The sequence below is a fragment of the Anopheles funestus genome, assembly GCF_943734845.2.
Source record: "Anopheles funestus chromosome X unlocalized genomic scaffold, idAnoFuneDA-416_04 X_unloc_42, whole genome shotgun sequence".
Lineage (NCBI taxonomy): Eukaryota > Metazoa > Arthropoda > Insecta > Diptera > Culicidae > Anopheles > Anopheles funestus.
The window spans coordinates 110,001-116,591 of NW_026045168.1; positions in this window are offsets into that span (position 1 = coordinate 110,001).

Consider the following 6,591-nt stretch of genomic DNA (forward strand, 5'->3'; position numbering starts at 1 on the left):
GTCGGTTATCCGTGCGACGAACTCGCAAATGCCGCTCCACCTCTCCGGGCTCTCAAGCAAGGCTGCCTCGAAGCCCTCGGGGGTGATCTGGTTCGATCTCCCCGCCTCGAACAGCACCTCCCGTTCAGCGGCAAAACGCGGACAGGAAAATACGACGTGTTCCGCCGTCTCGGCAACGCCAGGACATCTGGGGCAGTCCGGGGACGACGTGAAGCCCATCCGGCACAGGTAGTCACGGAAAAATCCGTGGCCAGACAATACCTGCGCCAACTGGAACGTCACGTCTCCATGCTTCCGTGACTGCCATGCCCTCACGTCGGGTAGCACTCGATGCGTCCACCGAGTGTACCGACTGGCGTCTTCGCTGGCAGCATCCGCGTCCCACCGCTGCTGCCACTGCTCATACGTCTGGTCACGCTCCAGCTCACGAACGCCAGACCTGGGGATCTCGTTGGCTGGATCGTTCAGCCGTTGATGGACCCTGCTGTCCTCCTCTATCTGCAGGCATATTGGAATGAGACCGGCCAGCAGCACGGCCGTCTCACCCCTCACCGTCCGGAAAGCCCGACAAACACGAATGGCCGTTGTCCTCTGCACGCGCTGCACCAATCTACGGCATTGGCGCAGCTGCAGCCCCTCCGACCATACTGGGGCCCCGTAGCGCAGGATGGAGTCCGCTACGGCCGCCAGCAGTCGGGCACGCGACGACTTCGGTCCACTGTGGTTCGGCATGAGGCGCGTGACGGCTTCCGCGACCTTCATGGCCTTCGCTGCAGCCTGCTGAACGTGCGGCAACCATGACAGGTGGTCGTGCAACCAAACTCCAAGATAACGGATGGAGCGCTGGGATTGCACGACCACACCTCCGATGTTGATGCTGACGACCGGATGACGCTTCAGGGTGGAGATGAGCGTCATTTCCGTCTTCTCTGGCGCCAACGAGAGACGGTTCCGGTCCAACCAGTCCATGATTACCGCGATGGCTCGTTCAGCAGTCGAGGAAGCGGCTTGGGGTGTCGTTGCAGGGACCAAGACGACAAGGTCATCAGCGTAGCCAATAACCTCGGCCCCCTCAGGCAACTGGACACCCAGGACCCCGTCGTACAGCACGTTCCAAAGCGTGGGTCCCAAAATGGAACCCTGTGGAACGCCCGCACTGATGTTACGCTCGACAGGGCCCTCGCTGGTGTCGATAACCAGCCGCCGGTCCTCGAAATAGCTCCTCAGTATCTGCTGCAGCGATGACGGTACCCCCTTGTCCCTCAGCGCGTTGGCGATGGCTTGCCAGGGCGCAGAGTTAAAGGCGTTGCGGATATCAAGTGCCACCACCATCAGGCAGCGCTTGTCTCGGGCGTTGGTGCGGCGAAAGGACATGGCCGTCCTGCCCGCTTCGACAACGCGCTGGATCGCACTGATGGTGGATCTGCCTCGCCGGAAACCGTACTGCCCGTCCGACAGCCGTTCCGCATCCGGTTCCTCCAGGAACTCGTTGAGGCGGTTAAGAATTAGGCGCTCCAACACCTTGCCGAGCGCGTCGAGCATGCACAGCGGCCGGTAGGAGGAGCTTTCCCCGGGAGGCTTGCCAGGCTTTGGCAGCAGTACCAGTCGTTGCCTCTTCCAGGGCGCTGGAAACGCACCCCGGTCCAGGCAGTCCTGGTACAAACGGACGAAAACCTCCGGGTACTTCCTAATGGCCGTCTTAACCGCCGCGTTGGGGATACCGTCCAGTCCAGGCGCTTTCCGGTTCGCCATCGATCCCACGATGGACAACAGCTCGCCCACGGTGACAGGGGTCAACGAAGAACTCCGCTCCTCGGTGTCGACGCTCGATGATTCAGCGTCCGGCCAGTCAACAGGCGGATGTGTCGGGAACAGATCGTTGGCTATCCGCTCCAACACGACACGGTCAGTCTCAGGTGGCACGAAGCAGCCACGAAGACGAGACATGACCACCCGATAACCGGCCCCAAACTCGTTGGTTTCCGCCTGTTGAATCAGCTCATCGAGCTGCGCTCGCTTGCTGGCCCGGACAGCCTTCTCGACAGCTCTCCTCGCCGACCGATGATGTGCAGCCACAATGCTGCGCTCCTGCAGGTCGGTGGTACGAAGCATCCGCTCATGCACGGTCGAACACTCCTCCCGAAGACGCAAGATCTCCGGAGTCCACCAGAAGAGGTCTCGATGGGGGTCACGATGCGACATGGTGACGCGCTCCATCGTGTCGTCGCATGCATCTAGCATGGCGTCGACCATCCCCTCCTGGCTGACGGCTCGTTCCGGAAAACCGGCCGTCTGGAGTGCGGCTGCGAATGCCTCCACCGAAAACTGCGTCGTCTTCCATCTTCGGCCAGCGTGCCGAAACGTGGTGGATGACGAAGAGGACCCCTGTCCCCGCTGGCGATGCTGCTGCTGTTGTCGCTGCTGCCTCCCGTTCAGGTGACGATGCTGCTGCTGCAGGTGCTGCTGCTGCTGGTGCTGCTGCTGCTGGTGCTGCTGCTGTTGTCGTCGCTGCTGGTCAAGAGTTGGAGGCCCCACGGTGAAGAAAATGTACCGGTGGTCCGACGCCGTATAGTGGCACGAAGTGGTGTTCGCTGCCACCTCCCAAGTGTCTGGACGAGCAATGGATGCGCTCGCGAAAGACACATCCACGACACTGGGAGTGGCGACTCCGTTGCCCACGAACGTCGGGACCGATCCTTGGTTCAGGATCACAAGCCCAAGCTGCCGAATTGTGTCCAGCAGCTCTTCACCGCGCCGGGTGGTACGTTGGCTACCCCACTCCTCATTCCAGGCGTTGAAATCGCCTGCCAGGACGATGCGAGGGTGGGGTTGGGCCTCCAACTCCACCGCCTCCAGAAGTTGCTCGAACTCGCCGGCGTTGAGACGTGGAGGGGCGTAACAGCTGATGAAGACCACCCCTCCAATCTGCGCAGCAGCCAACCCGGGCATGGCACAGCGCCAGACCCGCTGGATCGGAAGGTGGCCGGTCGCCACCACAGCTGCTCTCCCCGACGAATCCACCGTCCAGTTTCCGCTGCCCTCTGGAGGTCGGTACACCTCTGACAGCAGCAGCACGTCGACCCGCTTAGTGCGGGCTGTTTGCAGGGCCAGATCCTGAGCAGTGCGTCCACCACCCAGGTTGACCTGCATCACCCTCACTACACCCGACACTGTTGACCTTGTCGGCACGATGAGTGGCCCACTCGATGGGGCCCCTGGCAGACAATGCACTTAGCTGCCGACGTGCACTGACTAACGCGGTGGCCTACCTCGCCACACTGCAAACACTGACCCGACCGGTCAGTTGAAGAACGGCAGTCCCGCGCCAGGTGCCCCATCAGCAGGCAACGGAAGCAGCGCTGACGGTCGAGCGGCTTCTTCGGCACTTCGCGGATGCCGCTGACACATTGGCAGAGTGTCAACTTCTGACCAATGAGACTCCGTGCCTTGGCCAGTGGGAGTCGAACACGCGCTCGCTTTGTGCCATCACGGAGCTCCCAAAGCTCGACGTGAGTGATGCCAGCCGCTGACCCCAGCTTCTCCTCAATGGCAAGCTTCACGTCACTCTCTTTGGCCAGAGAGTCGACGTTGGTGATGAGAAGCTCACCCATCTCCGTCACCACTCGTGCCTCGCCATCCTCACCTAGCGCTAGCTGGATCCGGCGAGCCAGCTCCGCGCTATCGACGTTCTTCCGCAACGGTACAAGCAGATGACCTTGCACGGTCCGGCGCCCCATGCCGATGTCTGCCCTGACGTCCTGCAGCTCCTGAGATGTACGCAGCTTCACGTACATCTCTGTCCAGGTTTTGTCCGAACCTGGGACCACCGCAATGCGGTCAGGACGCGGAGGACGCCCCTTAGACTGGGCACGATGCTGCTGATGTTGTTGCTGCTGACTCTGCTGCTGCTGCTGGCGCATCTGAGGTGGCCGGTACGGCTGGCCCACCTGCTGCGGTTGCTGCTGCTGCTGAGTCGAACGTTGCGATCGGCTCTTCCGACCGCTCACGACCGTAGCCCAGGACATCTGCTGCTGTTGCCGCTGCTGCTGACGTTGCGGTTGCTGCTGCTGCTGCTGCTGCTGGCCATTAGCCGACACTGCGACCGTCCGTCGCTGCGGCTGTGGCTGGCTGCGCTGCTGCTGCTGCTGCTGCTGCTGCTGCTGCCGCTGTTGTTGTTGCTGCTGCCGCTGCTGCTGCTGCTGCCGCTGCTGCTGCTGCTGCTGCTGCTGCTGCTGCTGCAGTTGCGAAGCTTTCTTCGCACGGTTGCGCTGCTGCCGGCTGCGTTTTGTCCTGGCACTGCCCTGACCAACAGGCTGTGCCGAGGAATGAAGCGCCGTCAAGGAACGCATGCCCTCTTGAAGCGCTTCCAGCGTACACTTCAGGGCCACTTCACGTTCCCGGCTAAGTCGCAGCTCTTCCGTCAGCGACTCGATCTGTTTGGCGAAGTTCTCCAGCATCTTGTGCTGGAAAGCCAGCACCGACGCTTCGCCATCGTCGTGGGGAGCCACGGTTGAAGACATCTCCCCTGCCGCTACCACTGGCGGCACCACCGTCTGCTCGAGAAGAGAGGCGTCGGAAAATTCCGCATCGTCCTCCTCCTCGGAATTATCAGCCTCGGACGGAACCGCCACCGTTGGTCCGGCCGGCCGTGGTGTCTCCGGTAAAGGGGAAGGGGTATCGGACCGCTTCCGAGGCGTGGACGACGACCGCACCCCGGAACGAAGCACCCGCCCCTCCATTCTCCGCTCCTTTCACAAAAAACCGCCTGCACGAATCGTTCAGACGGAACAAGGGAATATTCCCTTCAACATCTGCCAAGGTAACGACCGTCCGTCGCTAGAGCCCCTTTGGCAGATTTCCCGTCCGCGGATCGCAAGAATAAAAAACTCCCACTTTTTTCTTTATTAAAAACAATTTCGCAAGAGAAAACCGCAAGAATAAGAATTTTTAATAAATTCCGCAAGAGATTCAAGAAAACACCAAAAAACGGGTTCGTCGCCTGCTGACGCGTTGAAGTCTCTCGTTTTGGCGTTCCCGGGGAAGGATTCGGAGCCAAAGAACCGTTCCCGGTCTCCTGCTAAGCGTTCCCGGTCTCCGGCTGCGCGTTCTCACTCTCTGACCGCTAAGCGCCGGAAAGGTATGCAATTCGCATCGAGTTTTATAGCACCGTAACGCTTCGTAACGCTGGTGTCCCGGCTAAGCGCTACCGCTACCGGTCACTGGTGGCGCTGCAGACGTCGAAGAGAAGGTGGTTGCTGTCTTCGCTGGAAGTTGCGGAACCCGCCACGGGTGGCGCTGTCGTCATAAAAAGGGAGCTTTTACGTTGGGTTGTTGTCCTCACTGCTCGAAAACGCTTCGTGGTGTTGTTGATGACACAAACACACGCGACGACACACCTGACGCCACCGTACCACGCTGTTGCACGCACTTTCACGTCGAGTTTTTACTGTTTATCTCTTTTTAAAAGCACTTTACGTCGCTGGAAAACGATAGTTTATGCTCCCTAGCATGTGTTTTACCACTTTTCCAATGTTCTAACACGGTATTTCGATATTTATTCGCCACTGAAGTTCCCCATACAAAGTGTATGGGGACACTTTAAACTGAGTTTTAGCGCAGTAAATTGAAGTAAAACGATTTCCTTTTTCAATATTCGCTAAGAATGACACTCAATTCGCCCTTTTCGACTATTGTTCCGCTATTTATAAGCACTTTTGCACAATATTTTTGCAAAAAATACGGAGCGACACAAAGCACGTCTAAACTGCTGGCTTGACAGCTACGCACACACAGGGATAACTACAGGGATAACTGGCTTGTGGCCGCCAAGCGTTCATAGCGACGTGGCTTTTTGATCCTTCGATGTCGGCTCTTCCTATCATTGTAAAGCAAAATTTACCAAGCGTAGGATTGTTCACCCTTTCAAGGGAACGTGAGCTGGGTTTAGACCGTCGTGAGACAGGTTAGTTTTACCCTACTGGTGTGCATTGTTTGTCGCTATCTTAACGGAATTCCTGTGCAGTACGAGAGGAACCACAGGTACGGACCACTGGCTCAATACTAGTTCGAACGGACTATGGTATGACGCTACGTCCGCTGGATTATGCCTGAACGCCTCTAAGGTCGTATCCAATCCGAGCTGATAGCGCTTCTTATACCCATTAGGTGGTCGTAAGCTAGCGGGCCTAACAACCCTCCGAGAACCGTCCGTGCTGTCCATTGGCACACTGGCGTCTCATCCCCGCTTACTACTAGGCCGCAAAGGGCGGGTTCGCGCTGCACGTGTTAGTACCATACATGTTGGGAACACCGGTGGACGAGCTTGCCGACTGTGGATATCACTAGTTTCGACACCTACGACCGCCCGCAAACGACGGGACTACAGGCTGGGAGCTTCAAGTTGTAGAGATGCGTTCGCATCGATCCTCTCAGGCGACCCATGCTTGGTGGTTAGTGCTTGCGCGTGCGCGCCCCGTGTGTGCTGGAATTGGCCAACCAGTGCACATTGGTGGTGCGTACCGTGACTTGCACCATGTGACGAGAGTGTTGAAGAACACTGTGTGGTGACTCTATGCCTATGTGATGGGGTGC